Source organism: Haliotis asinina, chromosome 16 (assembly GCF_037392515.1).
Source record: "Haliotis asinina isolate JCU_RB_2024 chromosome 16, JCU_Hal_asi_v2, whole genome shotgun sequence".
In the NCBI taxonomy this organism is placed as follows: domain Eukaryota; kingdom Metazoa; phylum Mollusca; class Gastropoda; order Lepetellida; family Haliotidae; genus Haliotis; species Haliotis asinina.
Window position 1 is genome coordinate 47,630,135 of NC_090295.1, and position 21,405 is coordinate 47,651,539.

General features: G+C 36.7%; 1 protein-coding gene across 2 annotated transcripts in view; it reads left to right on the forward strand.

Moving 5' to 3' along the window:
• The first annotated feature begins 1,059 nt into the window (after window positions 1-1,059).
• LOC137268134 (uncharacterized) overlaps window positions 1,060-21,405 on the forward strand; it is a 49,049-nt gene continuing 28,703 nt past the window's right edge. The window contains exon 1 of one of the 2 annotated variants that reach the window (XM_067802658.1): window positions 1,060-1,163. The gene's annotated coding sequence lies outside the window, so the exon portion shown is untranslated. Of the gene's footprint in view, window positions 1,164-1,446; window positions 1,539-21,405 lie in introns of those variants that run through there. The other variant, XM_067802657.1, reaches the window with a different exon arrangement.

The following is a 21,405-nucleotide window of genomic DNA, read 5'->3' on the forward strand; positions in this document are numbered from 1 at the left end:
TCTAATACAGTGTAAGCTGAGAGGCGATACTCCCTAACATCACCGACTATACTGCGCTTCTCACTACTTCGTCACATCAGTAAGCCCTGTCCGCCATATTGGAGAAATGCACCATTGTAGGATACTTAACTGGCGATTCTACAACTGTCCACAAGACTCTTACACCTGAATATAGCGCATGTTTCGGGGGTGTTGGTGATAGTATGGTAATATCTAAATGTAGCCTACCGTTTGGTATAACATAATGCCGTATCGGAGTGTTATTGCTCTGCATGCTTTGGCCTATAAATATCTGCACTGGCTAGGAATTGAGATACGGGCCCTTTTCACAACAATACATAATCATCAAAGTAAGTCTCCTAACATGCGTCTCTGTGGTATGAGGAGGAGATTCAGATAAGCGTAAAGGTTACTTTCATCATTCGGATCGACATTAGTCACGTTTTTTTTAAAATGTATGTACAAGGATGTTTTCTAATAATTTCCGCCTATTGTTTGTTATTGTGATTTCGTCTCCCTGAAGCATTATATTGCTGAAGAATTGTTACATATGATGAGTTTGGTGGGGTATATATTTATGTACTATCTGTTAGCAACACCGAGATTACAAGCGCCTACGTGCAGTAAACCTAACAATGGGGTCACATCTAGGGGTCATGGAAACTGAGAGCCCTAGTAAATATTTTCTGTCGTTAAACTAATAAGTGCTAGTCAGACATCAAACTACTGTTATGTGAACCGCAAAACTGTCTTGTTATATATTTCCCATTACACTTCATTTATATTCTTATTAACAATACAAACACCTCCATGTGTAATCACTATACGGATCAGTCTATTCTAACTATAGGGGCGCTTGGGTGGTAAGCCGGCTCTCGGTCGATACTACCATGTTGTCTTTTCGACAGTGTTTATAAATATTACACTGCTATGTCGTCGGGTTACGATTGGGTTTGTCTCAGACAGTTGCATGGAGGAGAACTTGCGAGCAGGTACACAATTAGGCCCTTTAAGCTAAAAGTGTCGATTTTCCTTACCCACTGCGAGAAGAGTCCAATTAAACATGAGCTCGCGCAAATAAAGAATGCTTGAAGTGAGAGACGAATATACTCCCTCAAAGTCATTGACAACACGGAAAGTTGGAAACCTAGAGTTTACAACGGGTATGACAGATATCAAATTAGGCGTAGTTCATTTAACTTGATGACACAAGCAAATCTTTAGAGGAAACTGTGTTTCGAGTAAGTTTGGAGGAAACAATTTACTCCCTCTATAAGGATCTAGACTAATGGGTAATAGGAATTTAGTAATATTACCCATTGAGTTTAAAATTAATATGTATTGTGATTTATATCATTACTATTATATGTCATTTGCAAAACTGTGCTTATGAATAGTGTAACATTCTTATTAAGGCGAAACGATATTTTCGTTAGCTCCCAGTCCGTTCCCAATGTATGTAGATAGTGCAGAGAGGGCTCGCTGCATCCAGTTAAGATGCCACTACCGATATATTAAGCGACTGAAACTTAATTACGGTGGGTTTTGATAGCTAATTGACTTCATTTGATGTATTTAACATCCAAGTCGCCAACCGATTGCTTCTTTGGCTTACATATGCCCCATTGTTGTTTCTTTTGTAAGAAAATGTTCGCTATTTCATTTGAGCCAACTCTGATGGCAATCCAACATGGCTGCCGCACGAGCGATTTGGACTTATGAGGGGGTCATTGTGTTCGATGCGGTATTTCTCGATACATCTAGTGAGATTTGACAATGTTAGACGCACGATAGTTGACTAGATACTTCCAGAAGCCAAATCAATTGTCAGTTTTGGCTGTGGATTAGCTGACATTATCTGCGAATTAAAAACAGCTGGCGTTTTCGGTGCGAATTCGATTTGTGTTTATCAGTTCATAACTCCACTTGTGTGAACTCGCTTCATGTCAGTTGGGGAGGCTATTCACGAATGCGCGATGAATGAGTTTCTTTTGTTTGCTCATGAAATTGTGAATATAGGAAGGAAATGCATGGAAGTTAGATCGTGCTGACCCTCAAAATGAAGGACCAATGATCATAGTATTCTTATATTGTAGAAAGGGCATGTCCTTAGATGTGTTTTTTTAGAAGGCAAACAAAGGACACATGCGAGAGGGCCCAGTTTTCTTCCATGAAGACAAGATGCTTGCTCAAATGGCTTATTATCCCAGTGTAGAGTGTGTGTTTGCCTGCATATTTAAATGCATTTTATTAGACATCAGTATAGTATGGGGCAGATATTTTATTAAAACAACTTTTTGAATGATACCAACATATGTACCTGTTTTCTCTATGGCATAATGTTGCCATTCAAAGGTTTCTCAATTTTGATGTGCTACATCGCAAGTGAAAAATTTAATACATGTTTGTGAACAAGAGAAAAAAAGTTATTTCAATGTTAATTAGCTCATCCAATAAACAAATTAATTGGGTTTCTTTTTCAAAGACTTTGTAAGCCAGTTCAGCATGTTTATTGCCACTGATATTATATGTTCTAGAGAAACTTTTCCAATCATGAATAAAAGTGTTCTGCAAACATGTGAGAAATGAATGTTAAATAGTTCTTGACAAGACAATGGAACCTTTTTACTCCATGTGGTACTGACTTCCAGATGAATGAGTAATAGATGCAGAGAAGTGCTAAAATCATTGTATAAAGAATTTCAATTCCATATAATACTTAATCACAGATGTTTTAAACTAACATCGTCAGAATTAAAAAGGTTCAAATGTTGGTTAACATTGACATGCTAAGATTTTAGCCTATTTTCATACATATTTGTAAAGATTTATGGGATATTATTTATTTGAATCACTTCTTTTCACATTCTTTGTAAAAACAACCATATCTTCAGAATGTCATCGATACAATCTGCATAAATATTTTGTAATCTTTGAATTGTCATAAATTGAAATGACAGGTAAATGAAGGAACTTTCTGAGATTAGTTAGTGTAAACTGGCCTCATAAACAGGAAATCACAAAGAAATATAAGTGTCCGATTGAAAGGATAAGTATTGGTACACCAACTTAAAAGTATATTGTGCATCAACAAAACTTACTGATGTAGACCTGCAGTTCATCAGTTTAACACCAAATATGAATCAGTGTTTAAAGTTGACTTTCCAACATTCTCATTGTCCTTCTTAAACTTAATATTTAAATATGTTTCTGCAGCTGAATCATTAATTTCAATGTTCATAAGTTTATATTGATGCATTATGAACGTTAAAGTTTCAACAATATTGTGAGCTGCAACATACAAAACATCCAAATATTGAGGCAGTGTCACCATATGATGGTATGTCAGTTGTTATGGTGCTGTAAGCGATTTTATTACAATGTTATGATGATAAAGGCTATGTCAAATTATTTATGAAAGTTTAAATCTAGTTTATTACTTCCTCATGGACAGGGTACTTCCTCTTGTGTAAATGTGTTCCTTATGTTGTTGCTGTAGTCTGATTTTACAAAGGACAAGTAATATATAAAAAATATGAAACAACGGTGGTGTAATCCATTTTTATTAAACAAGTTTATGATTTAGTATCAAATGAGTTTAATAAAAATGGTAATTCATGGAAGTGAGTTAAGTATTCTATTTATTACTCTCCAACATATCTAAATAGAAAAAGCGGTGAAATTGACTACAGTGTGATGACTCTCAGCTTTCCGCAAGTCAAGCAAGGTCAAGTACCATTGTGACAGCGGCATTAGCACTATGATGTCATAACTGAGAACCATTATGACGTCATACGTCTCGTGGTATTGCTTTAGTGTCCTATTGCCACAAAAATTACCCGCAGAATCTTCCTTGAGTGAGTAATATAGCTTCGTTTACCAATGAGTCGATTTGATATTATCATTCTGCAGCTGTTGATAACTTTTTGTGAATCAAAAGAGAATATTTATCTGTGACTGTTTATTTCCCATAGATTAGGTAGTGATTTTCCAAGGATAGATAATAATCAATGAGTTATTGATTTCCACACACGATGTAGGCTGCTCTGAGGCGCAGATCAGTACAAGTGTGTGATCTATTATAGAGGAAATTATCATCAAAATATATTTTAGAATGTAAGTGTGATATTTAGTGATGTATTTAACATTCTATACTTAGGACCCTAGGCTGGATTATTGGTAAATCAAATCAGTAACTACTTCAAATTTGGATTCAGAGATTTCATTCAGTGAAACAGCAAGCATGAAATCCTCAGATTATTTTTTTAACATCCACTTTGAGATTGCTCTTTGGCAACCTATGCTTGTAAGAATTGACAGAAACGATTCGATGGTCAGGCGTGCTGACATGCTTGAAACATGTCATCTTATCCCAACATTGTAGGTCTATGCTCATGATGATCATCATTTGATTGTCTGGTCCAGACTCGATTATCTACAGACCATCGACATGCAGCTTGAATTATAGCTGAGTCAAGCGTTAAGCAACAAATTAGCAAACAAACTGTTCTGCCCTTATCAGTAATCACAGTGCTTGTAGTAAAATGTCCTCTCCAGCAGTGACATTTTGAAAACAGTCAACAAAAAAGTCAGCATTGACAGCAGTTGGTCATGGTATGTCCTTGATGGCAAGAAGCCTTCAATTGGCCACCTTCAAAGACTAAATGCTAAATGTTTTATTGAACATGTTCGTAATCAAGTAGAGGTGGGTATTGCAGAGAATATTCAAATTGAAATATATATTTAACGCGAAAGTATAGAGTCAAGTCTTGTTAATCCAATAAATTCCGTTGCATAGCATATTGTCGGATTAACGAGGATGTTAGATTTAATGAATGAGACTAAGTTACGTATAATCAAATTTGTTACCAAACAAAAGCATTGGATAAAGCTGATTGTTTGATAAACGGAGGTCAGATTAAGAATAATTGACTGTATATTGCAATATGTATTCCAATATATAGCAAGATTTTATTCAACAAAAAACTTAATAATTAAGTTTGTGCTTGATTTATAATGCAAAAACTCACCATGGTCACTTTAATGAATACAAATAAAAACTTTTAATTATAGCAAAATAAAAATATAAATAATATTTTGAAGAAATGAAACAAGGAAAAGAACAATTTTGAAAATGGAAATATCTGAATATTGCTGAGTGTTATGAAGTTTTCCCAATTCGTGTCAAAATACTGGTTTTTGGTCAGCGTATCGCAATGCGTATCATTTTCATGTGTGAACCGGTAAATACCGGTATGCTGGTTATACTATGAGCAAGATCACTAGAAGAAGCCATTGGTCAGAGCACTGTACCTTTTAAGTGCAAAGTGTTTAAATGAAACAATACCAGTGTTTGTGGCAGGTTTTGTACAAGTGCAGTCCAAATCTTTTGCATGTGAAATTTTCTTTAAAATCCTGAATCATGTTAAAATGTATTGTTTATCTATATGTTGCAGTTTTAAGGTACTTTTTAAAATTACATAGATCAGAATCTATAAGTCCAAAACATGCACGCAAAATATTTATGGCATGATTCTATTATATTTTTTTTGTGAAAAACGCAGGTTTCTGTGTTAACTCAAACACTGAATACTTGTCATATGTTTTCAATATTTCTGTTTATTTTTTTTAAAAAGTATTTGAGAAGTTTCTGTATTATTTGCATCGTTTAGCCTAAAATAGGTGCACAAATTAATTCATAAAAAGATGTTTGCACTTTCGACAAAGCTGGTAACAGTGTATTAAGAGCAGCTATTTTGTGCAGCGAGTCCTTGGACAGGCCACATTTCAAAACTATTTTGTACACTGCTGGTAACCACATACTAGTATGTAATGTTTCTCTCAAGTTATCTCCCTGTATCCACTACCACAAAATTTCAATGCTTAGCTGACGTTGACACTGTTGTGAAAGGAACAAGAGAATCATGTTTGGCTTGGCTTCGTGCTTACAGACTCACAAGTGTCACAGTATATATCAGTACAAATACTTGATCACAATGAAATGTATGGTGAATACAATACAAATAATTTCTGAAGACACAGGCCTGTGGTCATGTTTGAAGAGTGAGTAGGTATGGTTTTACACCACTTTTAGCAATATTCCAGCCATATCACTGCAGGGGACACCAGAAATGGGCTTCACCCATTGTACACATGTGGGGAATCGAACTCAGGCATTCAACGTGGCACGCCAACATTTTAGTCACTTGGCTACCCTATTGCCGCTGTGTCTGAGGAATTCATTTTGGAGAGGGTGTGGGCTAGTATAATGGTTTAAGCATTCATATGTGATGCCAAAGACTGGGTTCAAATCCTCACATGACAACAATGTGTGAAGCTGATTTGTTGTGTTCCCAGCTGTAATATTAGTGGATTACTGCTAAAACGGCATAAAACTGAACTCGTTCACTCATTTTGGACAGGGTTTAGGCAATTATATTTTGAAAGAATACTACCAGACATTTCAGAGTTTCCCTTATTTCAGACTGACCAGCCATGTTTAATAAACCCTGATGATAGCGGTACTAATATTCAAAATGGGCTGGTGTTTCTGAGTCGTGGAAAGTCTTCCTTCAGTGCCCACGTAGGTCCATCAGTATCACCAGGTTTTGACAGAATATTTTTCAAAATGATGATAATAAAGATAGTCCATTTGTCATGTGCAGTTGATCCATGCATAATGCATGCTCAAAGCACCCAAACAATGTGATTAATATTACCATGAATAACTCAAGGTGTCTGTTAGGTGCTGGAGGATTATGGTCACATGACTTTATCCCACCAGGTACCCATAGTCGAAAACTTCACATAAGTTATGACTTACTTATGACGTCACTTTTTTTTTTTTTTTTACTTGAATTTCCATGAACTGTATGTGTGATAGGCTGTAGGTGTTGGTCTTGCTTTGTCAGTAGCTTTGTGATGATTTAACCAAGATTTGTTTTTGTCTTCGGTCATGCTTGAGTTGAGACGCAACTTATGAAATTGAGTGTTTTGTCTTGGTTAATACTTTTAATCATCTCCCAGTTGAATAGATCAATGTCCATGATGTCACTAGATTGTCTGGTCCAGGCCTACTTGTTTACTGACGGTAGTAAGGCATTATTTGCAGTGCTGTTTTTGTCAACAAACTGACCTTCCTTATCAGCAAGGGAGGTTACTGTTAGTCTTAACCTCACTGTGGTCATCTGACCCTGGTGTTCGGCCTCAAATCAGAAGGGACTTCAGGGATCGAAATTATTAGTGCCATTGTACCAATGACACGGCTAACATTGAAATGGCATGGTTAAATTCTTCCCTGTGTGCCCTTAAGGCACACTTGATTTGTTTGCAAAAGTGCATTCAAGTATGTTTTAACCGTTATTATCTTTCATGACATTATGAATGAAGACCAATGATAAAGTGTACTCATCAATGTCTTTTCAAAGTTAGAGGTCAGTAAATAAACAAAAATACATACCTAGCATTGTTCTATTACTCAGGATTTATTAGTGAATGTTACAATAATTTTTACTTTTACTTCAGGTCATGTAATGTGTTGAAGTTAATTTTAATAGAAAATGAATTTATGGCACCTCTGAAAAAGAAATGGCACACTTAAATTATCATGACAGTGCCCAAGAGGCACGCTCGAAGAAAACTTAATTTCGATCCCTGGACTTCAAGGTAGCCTGGTGGTTAAAGTGTTTCCTTGTCAAAAAGAGGACATAGGTACAACATGTGGAATCATGCTTGCTTTGTTTTACGTCACTTTCAGCAATATTCCATCAATATCATGGCTGGCAGGTCACCAGAAATGGGATTTACATAATGTGTCCATGTTGGGAATCAAACTGCCCCTCCACCCCCTAACAGAAAAAGAGCTGGTAGTTTTCATGGTAAGGAAAAATCTTAGAGTTCCTATTACGCAAAACTCCAGAATCTTTTGTGTGCATGCACTGCAGGTTTTGCCCCAGCCAGAAAGCGTTGAGGTTGCTAGGGGGTTTGGGGTCCCCTCATCCTCAATATCTCAAGGGTATACATTCCTATGAATCTCCACTATACCCTGGATGCATCTACAGCTAAACTGGATAAATTTATTACCTCCCTTGGCTGTCTTTTTATCCAATCAGGAGGATACACTTTCAAGTTGAGCGTACCAATCACAACTCACTTTCGCTTTTTACATTATCTGACCAATTAAACTTGGCAACATGAACCATGCACAAGTCCTCTGAAAGACTCAGAAGAATTTCTTGCATATATTTTCGTTAAATTGTCAGACCTATCAGTGTGTCTGTAGGATTTCCCCCAAATATGAATCGCACAGCAACCAAACCTTCACAGCTGCGACTGCTATCTTTGTTCACACTGGCAGGTTCAGTTGTAGGGATGGCCAAGCAGAATGGCTACTGTGAGACTGTAGAGCCAGCAAAGGGATGTATGAAAATTTCGGGCCAAGCCTTAGATGCATCCAGGGTACAGTGGAAACTTATTGAAATGTATACTCTGGAGATATTGAGGATGGGGTCCCCTGTGAAAATTTTGAAATTTATATGCCATTTTCTTCAGTGTCATCATTTGCAAGTCAAAGTAGCTGAGAGAAACTTTATTTAATTTGCTGTTTCTAGAGCAAAATATGATCTTCAGTTTCTTGTTCCCAGAGACCCGTGGGTCGGGAGTAGAATAGTCCTTCAGCAGCCCATGCTTGCCATAAATGGCAATTATGCTTGTCGTAAGAGGCGACTAAAATGTTCCCAAATGTGCTGAAGCTGTACATATGGTCATGCCCCGCCGCCATATAGCTGGAATATTGCTGAATGCAGCATAAAACTAATCTCACTCACTCACTCACTCTTGTTCCCAGAACAAAGGAAAGGCCTTGTGTGCAGAACACGCATGTAGAAAATATTGTACGTGAAATGTAGCTGTATTTGCATGAAATGTGCAGGTTTTTGAGTTTACGCGAATATCAGCTCCCAGTGAGATATTCATTTCCAGTTCCCTGTAAACTCAAGCTTAACTTATTTCAGGAACTGTGAGACAAACAAAGTTCACCCGTATTGTCAACTGACAAAAAAACATGGCAAAACATCAAGTTATGTGTTTGAAAACTTGGAGTTGAGATGAATTGTAAAGAACACTGAACTGATGTCTCAGAGGTCTGTATGATGTGTGATAGTGGGTTTGTATGCATGCCTGAATGTACCCTGGTCTCTATCCCTTCCTCTAAATATATGAGGAAATAACCGCATTGAATGCAAAATGTGATCATCAGAACATCAAAACCAACCATAGGTAGCGTATTGTCACATATAATGTTACAGTTACGACAGGCAGTGCTATGTTGATTTTGCTAGGTATTTATTCATCTTTAGCTGTTTACATCAGTAATGAGTTGTGCATAGGTCATAGCTGCTTGACTCTAATTCAAACCCTTTAGGATAGAATAAATCTCTGAAAACAAAACCTGGTTTTCAAGGAGACACCAGTTGGAGAAAACAGGAGGTTGAGAGTCCTCTGAGATCTCGGACTGTTGCTCATAATATCGACATGCGGTTGAGCTCTTCTCATTTGACCTGGTTAAACCTGTGTGACCTGGTATTGTGGCAGTCAGGATCATTGCTCAAAATACTGTATACTGATAAAGTGAATCATTACTTAAAATGTTCTATGGTTGAACTGGTTTTGATTTGATTTTGTCAACTCTGTGTCATTGTAGTGTGGCAAACTTGATCATTTCTCATAATTTTGTGTCATGACAACGAGGATCAGTGCTCATGATATGAATTTCTAGCTCAACTTGGTTAACCATATTTTGGAAAACTGGATCATTGTTCATTATATTTTATCCTGTCAAAGCAGAAAATATCTGTTCAACTTGTTTTGAGTTGAATTGGTTGATCATCATTGTACTGCAGTAGAGTAGGTCATTGTTCCTAATATTGTATCCTGTAAAAGTGGGTCATTGTTCCTAGTATTGTATCCTATTGAATTGGATCATTGTGGATCATTGTTCCTACTATTGTATCCTGTCGAAGTGGATCATTGTTCCTACTATTGTATCCTGTCGAAGTGGATCATTGTTCCTACTATTGTATCCTGTTGAAGTAGATCATTGTTTCTAATATTTTATCATGTTGAAGTAGATCATTGTTTCTAATATTTTATCATGTTGAAGTGGATCATTGAAGTGGATCATTGTTCGGAGTTTATTGTAAGGAGCATCAACTAAAGATAAAACTTTGTTATGATTTCATATCAATGTTTTGTGTTATGTCAGGTTCGTATGATTTGTCCTCACACCAGGCTTGTACCAGTTGTGATTGTGCATACCTTTTTTTTTTCATTACAGTCCATGAGTTGACAATATGCATGTATTGCTGCACTCATGATATACACACTTCTTACCTGTCTACACCCGTGAATATCCTGGCTTGAATAAGTCTTCAGCAACCCATGCTTGACACAAAAGGCGACCATGCTTTTTGTAAGAGACGACTACTAACGGGATTGGGTGGTCAGACTCGTTGACTTGGTTGACACATGTCATTGTGCAAATCGATGCTCATCAAATTTCTCACAGGAATGAATGTCTGGTCCAGACTCTATTATTTACAGACCACCATATAGCTGGAATATTGCTGAGTGCTACGTTGAACTCAACTCACCCACTGCTTCACACTTATGCATAATGTTGTGTGTGATGTTTAATGGCTTGTAAATCTCATCCCTGGAAAAATATGAACAGGCTACCCATTCATAATAGTAAGGAGCTTGAAGAATTATAAGGTTTCTATTGTTGGAAATGAAGAAGTATATGGAGCTAATTAAATCAGTTATGGGAAGTATCAGAACATCACTATTTGTAATTTTGGTTACATTACATCTGAATTATGTATACCTTGACATTCATCATGCAGGGATGGTTTTTTTGTGAATTCTGAGGGAATGGGAAGTGTTTAATTATACCCTGCTGTGCATTACATTTAGCGGGGGTTATATTATTAGGCACAGTTCGGCGGTACACACAAATTAGAATATCTTAAGAACTGCTGACTAGATTGTTTTTATATTTGGTACCTGGGTTCATCACAGCATACGAAGGTCCCAGTCAGGTTTGTTGACCTTGACTTTGATTTCAGGGTCACTAGGGGACTTGAACCTTTTGCCCTTGTCAGCAAGATTATCTCAAGAACCTCACACTGGATTTTCTGCATATTCAAGACCAAGTTCTATCTAGGGAAGGCAGAGGGCCCAGTCGACTTTTCTGACCTTCACCTAATTTTCAAGGTCATAGCAACACTTTGAAGATTTAAGCATGTTAATATATCTCAAGAACCCTTTGCTGGATTTTTATTCATATTCAACACCCACCTTTATCTGGGGAAGGCACAGGACCTGTCGATTTTGGTGACCATCTCATAATTTTCACTTTGAAGATGTCAGCAATTGTCGGCAAGACACCTCAAGAACCAAGAAGTTTCTTCGTATATACATCAAGCTTTGCCTATGGATAGCACAGGGCCCAGTCATTTCTGGTAATTTTTAGGGTCACATTGACACTTTGAAGATTTCAGCATATTTACCTGAATGATTTGGCTTGTCAGCGAGATTCCTCAAGAACCATTCACTGGACTTTCTTCATATTTGACACCAAACTTCATCAAGGCCCAGTTGATTCTGGTGACCTTCACATGAGGCAACACTTTGAAGATTTCGGCATGTCAACCTGAATTGTCAGCAAGATATCTTAAGAACGGTTCACTGGATTTTCTTCATAGACTTTCAAGACCTCCCATAAATGTTTTTGTTAAGCAATTTCTTTTGTTCTGTTTTTGCATGTTTCATGCCTTATGACATTCATGTCAAGGTCACACTCAGACTTGAAAATATTTGTGCACTTGAATAAGTAAAGAGCAAGATATCAAGAGAGGTTGACTAGTCATGTTTTTGTTGACATGTACCTTCTTCTTAAACATTCATTACCTTTTAAGTTTGATTGGAAAAACTGCTGCAGGAATTGGTGACAATGCTTGGTCAAAACGTTACTTCTGTTGGCTGCACATGTGGAGCAAAATATCTTCCTTGGAGCAGGTTTAGATACATTGTTGTGAATATTCATTACATTCTTAAACATTCATTACTTTTTAAGTTTGATTGGAAAAATGCCGCAGGAATTAGTGACAATGCTTGGTCAAAACTTTACTACTGTTGGCTGCACATGTGGAGCAAAATATCTTCCTTGGATCAGGTTTAGATACATTGCTGTGAATATTCATGATAATATGTCAGGAACTAACTTGAGTTATCATTTCCTAATTGATCAAATAGTAAGTGAATTTAGTTTTACACAACTTTTAGCAATATTCCAGTAATATCAAATCAAGGAGACACCAGAAATGGACTTCACACATTGTACCCCTGATGGGAGTCAAGCCGAATTCTTTTGCTTGATGAGTGAATGCATCAGCCACAAGACTTCTCCACTGTCCTAGCAAACAAAATAAGCAACAATTACAGTAATCTAACAACCTCTTCAGCAAAGAAATCATGGCTGTGTATAGGCAAATAAATTGTTTTGCAATATATTGCAATTCGGGCACCTGTGTTGCAGTACATATTGTAGTATATGAAGAACTTAAGTGTGTGACAGTAAGTACCACTAATTGTACACATCAATCATATTTTCTACATTAGTCTGTAAACAATACTAAACATACATTATATCTTACGGTTCTGATAACACTAATCTGAAAATGAAGTTCCATAGGCAGGGATTTTATTTTATTTTTTATACAATTCATAGTATTACAGTATGCTGTTTTCTCATTGAATAACAAATGAAAAACTTTGTTGTGAATGAAATTTTGATTTAAAACATAATGAAGGTCACACACAAAAAATTGTATTTTCTTGACCCAATAAATCGGTTCTAGAGATAATAGTGCAATACTTATCATTTGAAAAGCATATTGCAATATACCGGTAATACAGTGCAGCCCTACAAAAAATCTTTTGTGTAACTTGGTCAAGATGACAGCACCCTATTTACAAGGAAAATGAGAAAAATATGCAGGAGAAAGTTTTCTTTATTTGAATCTGATGATCAGGGTCCTGTGCAGGTCCGGGGTAGTATAGGCTCTCAGCAACCCATGCTTGCCATAAAAGGGGACTATGCTTCTTTCTGTGTACCCGAGACGATATTCAGTGAACCATGCTTGTTGTAAAAGGCGACTAACCGGATCAGGTAGTCAGACTCACTGACTAAGTTGACTCATGTCATCATTTCCCAGTTGTGCAGATTGATGTTGGTCAAATGTCACTGGATTGTCTGGCCCAGACTATTTACTGACTGCCGCTATAAACTATAGTGGGAATATTGTTGAGTGTGGCGTAAAACTAAACTTACTCTCACTCATGCTAATTTCTTTCACTCTGTTATGATTTTTCAAATTGCCAGGCTTGGATCTTCATCTATAGTTGCCATTTCTACAGTTTAGTTTAAGGAGGCATGGATCCAGATGTACTACTGCTATTTCAGAGTCAAGATTTACAAGATGCACAACTCAGTGCCCTGTGATAATTTTCTTGAGAAGGCTTGGCTCATGATACACAAGTAACTGCCATTGTGTTCAGTGTCTTTCCATGGCGTGGCTCAACTACCTGATCCAGTTTGACAACTATATTTCAGAAAGTTTGGCTTTGTTGCAAAAATGTTGACTTACTGATATGCATCATTAACATCATAATGTCGTAACCAATTTTGTAAATTTCAAAACAAGGATAATCATGAGTGAGTATGGTTTTACTCTGCTTTTGGTTATAAAATAGTAATATCTCAGCAGGAACACCTGAAATGTGCTTCACAATTTGTACCCATTTGGGCAATTGAACCTGATTTGTGTATTATACTGAAGTAGAGCAGGACGTAACCTGGACATTTGTCTGAAACCAAGGCAGGAGATGTCTTAACCCTATCCCACAATGTGCATGTATTAATTATCAAGGATTGTGACTCAGCAACTTTGTGAAAAAAATATTTTGCTGCAGTTTGCCAGTGGAATATAAGTCCCTTCTATAAAGTTTTTAACATATTTATGTGTCTGTTTTGGTGGAAGCATATTTATGTTCCTGTTTTTGTGATAACATGTTTGTATTACTATTTGGGTGATAACATATTTCTATTTCTATGTAGGTGAGTGTTTATGGTTTGATATCTCTGGTACAGATGTTCATCCAGTTTCACTGAAGCGACTAAAGAGATGGCCTTCATACACTAAACATGCCAATCCCATATTGGGAATCGGTTCACACCCGGACAGTCAGATGTTTTATCGAATACACACTCGGACTGTCAGAAAGCAGTGGAGTGTGGCAATGCTCAACACTGCTCCAATAACAAGCGGGGTCAACTGCCTTGAACAGGAACCTGCGAATAGCAGAGGACTGGGCTAATCTGCTCTACTCTAATTAACAAGGGAGAAGACATGTGTACTATCGTTGGTAAAATGAAAACAGAATTTTTCATGAAGTTTTCAAGTAGTTTTCATATAATTTCATTGAATCAATATATGAATGAAGAAACCCATCAAAGTCTTTGGCAGTTCACATAACCATAAGGGTTGACAATGCCCGTAACTTTCATGCCTCTTTTGATAATATTCTTAGTGATTGTTTATTATTCTAGTCAAAGCAATAATTTCTTTTAATAAAAACTTTATTGACTAAAGTTTTTTTTATTGTTTTATGATTATCATTGGCCTATGTTGAAGAGAAAATTTTTTTGCCTATTCGGTATTTATTTGGAGACATAGGTTTCAGAATGTTAACAGATTAAGAAATCTGTTTCCCACATATGGACACAGAATAAAGCTTCACAAAGCATACAATACCTTTTGCACTTCCAGGTCGATCAGTGGCTAAACTAGTTGTTTGAAAGCCTCAGTTAACAGCAGTAGCACTTGCTCCAGTTAGTTTAGTCTAACAATACTATGACAATATCAATAACTAGGTTTTAGCATAGGTTCAGATCTGTCCCCATTCAGCGGTGATACAGCTATCAGTGCTTTTGAATTGACAGCTTCATTGTAGATACAGGCCATGCTACAGTTTGGAGTTGCATGGTTGAAATGATGGCAGTTTCTCAGGCTTACGTTAGGGATTTAGGGGTTGAGGTCGTTAGGACTGCTTTTTCTCTTCAGTATTTGGGGATTCTTGGTTGAGGTCGTTAGCTCTGCTTGTTCTTTTCTTCTCTTTCATGCACGTGTGTCCTGAGAACTGCATGGGTTTCTCTTCTCTCTCTTGGACCTCTGAGTTCAGGATTAGTCTCATGTTTTTGTACATATATTGTTGTTATGTAAGGTATTGTTTACCTTTACAGGAGTGTTGATTGTAGCATTGTATCATGGCCTCTAAGTACACCGGTACTGTTTCTACTAGAGCAAATGAATATAAGAACACGTTTGATTTTATCCCTTCCAGAGTTTATATCGAATATTGATCTATTTACATGAACTACCTTCATTAAGGTTGATATTTTTTAATGAACATATTTATTATTCACTATTTCACTTTTTAAAAAAAAGTTTTGATAACTACTTCCTTATATCATGGATTGTTGTGTGGTGAATCTTACTTTCTGAAATGGGATGTTATATGGTGAATATCACTATATATATCATGGAATGTTATTTAGTGAATATCACTTTATACATCATGGAATGTTAATTTGGTGAATATCACTTTATACATCATGAAATGTTATCTTGTGAATATCACTTTATCATCAATGAATGTTGTATGGTGAAGAACACTTTATACATTATTAAATGTTATTTGGTGAATATCAATTTATACATGATGAATGTCACTTTATACATTATGGAATGTTGTGTGGTGAATATTATTTTTATATTATGCAAGCTGTGAACTATCTAATGTAATCATTTGAAGTTCTTGGTTTGGTTTGAAATTGTAAATAGACATAATTGTGCTTTCAGAAGGCTGTTTGCTGGATTAGTACATGAGAACTGTGAGTCAGTGTTAGGAATGTTTGTTAATTTGTAGTTGTCTGGTTATAATGAGTTAGAGTTACTTCCCTTGGCCAACTTGATTATGTTGAATACATATGCATTGTAGGCCTTCTTGATTCATACCTCCTCGAGTAACATGCGACTTAATGTAGATGCTTTATAGCATTAATATTTTGTTCATTGTATATTTGGGATGGAAATTTCACCACTTAGGGGCATGAATTAGTCTTGGAGTATCCTTAGGGAAAGTAGAATATAGTCTTCTAATTACTATTGGAAAAGAAACGTTTTTGGTATTGTTGCTTAAAGGTGGGCACCTCTAGTCTGCTGATAATGAAGCCCTACATATATGGTTTTCTTAGCAGAATTTTTCAAGACTATTACAAGAGTAGTTAGGCCTTAATCCACAGGTCCACAAGAGTTAGTTGTTATGATGACAGTATTGAGTGGAGTAATGAAATTACATTGACAGTATTAGGTGGAATAATGAAATTACAGTGACGATATAGTTAGCTGTGGAATAGTGAAATTCAACATCTAAACTGGGTGGAAAGATGACAATGATGATACTGGCAAGGATTAGAATAATGAAATTGCTTTGACTGTCTCGCATTATGGATGAAATATGAACACTATCTGATTTTGATGACTGAAAGATCCTCATTTGACAGTATTCAACTGCCAGGATGATAATGAACATAATGCTCCAGCCAGAGATGTATAATATGAGCATTATGGCAAAACATTTATTGATGGTTGCTTGTAATTTGTCCATTATTGATTGATCCTTATTACTCTGACTTTATAGTTGGTAACGTTTGATGGCCAAAATACAGCATTCATTCATTCATTCATTCATTCATTCATTCATTCATTCATTTATTTATTTATTTATTTATTTATTTATTTATTTATTTATTTACCTTTCTCTCTATAACAACGACATGTCAGCACAACAATGAGCATGGTTTCCTTTATGTGTATGTTGTTGCTGTGTGAGGTCTGATGATGGCTTCCTGTGGGGATGGTAAACATGGCAAAAGAAGACCCTGGTATACCCAGTGCTTTTTGTCTGGCAGCTAATGATAGTATCAGTGTTTGTTGCAATGTTATGGATTGAGGGCCTGATAGCACTGCTGTAGCTGTCATATGACTGAAGTTCTTTATTCACTACCTTTCTCCATTTTGTTTGTGATATGAACATTAAGCAGGAGCCATGTGTTGGTGTATGAAGCTTAGTGATTCAATAAATATATTTATCATATATCATAGACTCGGAGCCTCATTGAATCTTGTGTTTCACAATACTGATCCCTTTGTTTACGCTTTTGGTGTGATTTTTGATAGATGGCATAAAGCTATATTCACTCACTCACTCGCTCACTCTTTCACTCACTGTGCATTATGTAGTCCCAAGAATACATATTACAATGTGTCATCCCTTCTTTGTGTCACTGACCTCTTTTTGTATCATGTTTCCCAAACTGCACATGCAGTTTGTATCTCCATCTCTTGTATTATTGCATCCCAATTTCCATGTTACAGTATTATTGTATTACTCGTCTGTAATTGAATCCCAAATTACTTGTTCCAGTATGTATCATATCGCGCTCTTTGTATTTCCAAATCCCCTTGTTAATGTGGCAGTATGTACCATACCAACCACTCTATCAATTCATTCCAAATAACATATGGCAATATTTTTTTGTATTACCTACTCTGTATCATTGAATCCCGAACTACATGAGACAGTATGCATCGTATCACCCTCCCTTTGCAACTAGATCCCAAGCAGAGATATACACAAGGAACTTCATATCAGAGCCTCTTCTTATCACACCCTTTCCTTATCCCTCAAGTGGATGTAGCACAGAGTGCCTAAATAAGGCTGTCTATGGAATGTCCACAGTGATCTTGACAGTCTGCCAGATCACATTACTAAAGTCAAACAGGTGCTTGGTAACTGTACCTGTACAAACCTGTAAGTCAAGCTCAGTCAGTGGTACATCAGTGTTAACAAACTAGTTGATTACCTCATTCCATTTGCCAGCCATAATATATCAGTACACCACCAATCAATACCTCTGGATCAGCAGTCATCTGGATGCTGACAGATGCTGATGTTTTCAGAATAGTCAATGGGATGGAGGCTTTGCAATCAGTCTACAGTGTAAACCCGCAGGAAACATTAACAACACCTATTTTATTGAGCAAATCATTTATTGTGTAATATTCAAGGCTTAGACATTTTCACTGGATTAAGAGCAATTATGAGGTTATTATTAGATGTAAGAAATTTGTTTTTGAGTTTGTTGTTCAGTTGGATGTTTGTTTCCTCACATTTACTTCTGTTAGATATGTAATATTTACAGTAAACAATGGTGATAATAAACTCAAAGGGGCCACTAGTTTTAGTTATCACCCACAGCGCATTTAGAACGAAGCGGGGATATAGTATTATTAAGCTCTGTCCATCCGTACGTCCAGATTGGAATATCTTAAGAACCGTTGACTAGATTCTTTTCATATTTGGTATCTAGATTTAATGAAGGTCTCATTCAGGATTGATGACCTTGACCTTCATCTCAAGGTCACAAGGGGACTTTAGCTTTTTACCTTGTCAGCGAGATATCTCAAGAACTGTTCACTAGATTTTCTTCATAATTAACACCAAGCTTTATCTAGGGAAGGTGAAGGGCCCAGTTGATTTTGGTGACCATCACATAATTTTCAAGGTCACAGCAACACTTTCATTTCTTTTGAAGTTTGATTTGATAATATGCGGCGGGCGATTATGTCACCTTAGTGACAATGCTGAATGTTACTTAGTGGTTTAAGCGTTTGCTTGTCCTGCTGCAGACATGGTTGAATTCCCCGCATGGGTACAATATGTGCGGCCCATTTATTACTAAAAGAGGCATTAAACTTATTCACTCACTCATACATCTCGCAACACTGTGCTACCATTAGATTTGCAGTGCAGCAATGTCATAGCATTGTGACGTCATTTAGTTCATGACGTTAGCATTGTCAGGGCATTGTACAAAATCTACTGCCAAAATGATATCTCTGAGGAGATTTTGTTTGATCTCACACAATATTTTCTGTGGAACACAGTTTTAAATGATAAATGCTAATGCTAATAATGAAGAACTTGCCTTAACTGTGTGTATAAACTCGTTTTGCTACATGTTTGGTCAGGATAGTTGGTGATATTTGGAGCAGGGTTTTACTTTGACTGTCAAACATGAGGATGTTGGAGATCCCCAATTATTAGTGTTAGATCCTGAAATGAATTATACTGATGGATTAAATTATGCACGTAACTGCTCTGAAAGATACAACCAAACTTTCAGTTAAATCACAGATGAGTTGTGGCTACAATGAATAACATTGTGCTTCCATCTGGATGCAGTGAATTTTGTGTTTTTCTGTGTCCATGTTCTACATTTGTGTATACTGGATGCACATATGCATATGTCAGAAGACCCTGATGCAAGTGAATGATGTGACACTCTGAAGTCTTTGCTTGATAGGATGTGTTATTACTGTAAAATCTGAACAGGTCAGCAGTTTCTTTTGACATGTAGCAGTATGACAGGAGGTCAAGGTTCATTTCCTTGTCCCTGGTGACTTAGGAAACAATATAGATATCTTGATGTGTACATCAGATAGTTTGTCATGTTCATTTAAGAATTACTTGGATGAATGTATTTTTTTTAAAGGATTGGGTCTGAGATTATAATGTGTTTTGTTTGTTACTGGTATTAAGACATTATTCAACGCTACTGAGTAAGTAGAGTGTTAATGGGTATATATAGTGAAGCATGAATGTTTGGTGGTACAGTGTTATTCAGCGTGTAGTCATCATGTTAGTCGAACAAAGAATCAGCATCACGGGTCTTCATTTCCTTTGTCTGTGTGTACAGTGTAATCATATGTGATGGAATGATGTGTGCTACTGATGAAGAGGTTGCGTTTGTAAATGTGAATCTAGTGGAGATCAAATTTTATTGCTGTCCAAACCATATGAACACATACAGGAAGTCTGAAGGTCTATCTTTATGAAATGGGCTATTCCTGAAGCACAGTGAAAGAAACTGCTGTATGCAAGTTTGTAGCAGAGATAATATAATGATTCATCATCTGTACTTAATGCGCTCAGTAGTCAACAAGACCAGTGTGAGATCAAGTATCATTTATATGCAACATGTAAATTTGTACATATCCTTTAAGACTATATCAAACGTGGAGCTTTGCAGGTGAAATGTGTTGTATAACAAAGAAAAGATTTCCTTCAATACAGTTGAATTTTGAGGATGATAACGTGGGTATGATTTCTGTGCTGTACAGACTGATTGTACTGGGAAGTGTAGAGGATCTGAACACTGGGATAATGTACCATGTTGGGAGTGTTACGCATGCATAACCCTGGGCACCTAAACCTTCATGTCGACACTGGCTGCTGCCTGTGCAGCTGACCCAGATTGGTGAAGCTAGTATCTTACATAGGTCATTCTGTCTCTCTCGAACTTACACAGACATGGCCAGAGTGACCCACACTCTATGGAAGGTATATTTCCCAGATCAAGTTCCTGAACAGCTTACTCACACCATGCTTACAAACAAATATTTGTTAATGAAAATGTGCATTTAAGAAGAAAAGGTTTCATGGTCTTGTAATATGTTGTTATGTAAACAAAAGGCCGGGTAATATTTTCTCACATTATGTAAATGCAGTTTTTTTCAAATATTTGCATCCTCGCATTTATTGTTTAGTTACCCATCACTGTTCTCTATTGGAGTAGTGTATGAGATTGTAATGTGTAAGTGCAAGAGGTTGGGATGGGCCCAGAGGTTTATCTGGAGCTGCTGGGAAGCTGATAGTCAGCCACTTGTCAGCAGTCAGTGATAGTACAAAATCACAATTTAGAATTCAAAATAACTCCAGTTCATGCTACAGTTATAATAAATGTGATGCAAGGCCTTTACAATGGTTTTAATGCATTATTGCATTGTTAGGAATAAGATACCGTCTAAATTATAAAATTACCATTATTACATAGAATCCATATTCATACATTAAGATGGAGAATGGATGGCCCAGCTTGCTTGTTGGTCTGTGTGGTGACTGGCTCATCTGCTCAGATTAACAACCACAAGTTTCCCAAGTTGCAACTCGTATCATTAAAAGCCAGTGTAAGATTACTGGTAATATCCCCCACTGCAGTGTAAATGACCAATCAGTGACATTGTAGATAGAGGAAATACTGTGAACAATTGTGTAATGTCTGCTGTATTGTATGGCTGTCAGGAATTGATGGAATATTGCTGACTTCAGTGTGAAAGAAAGGGAGATGAACCTAGGGCTAGTATGGGTAACTTAGATACA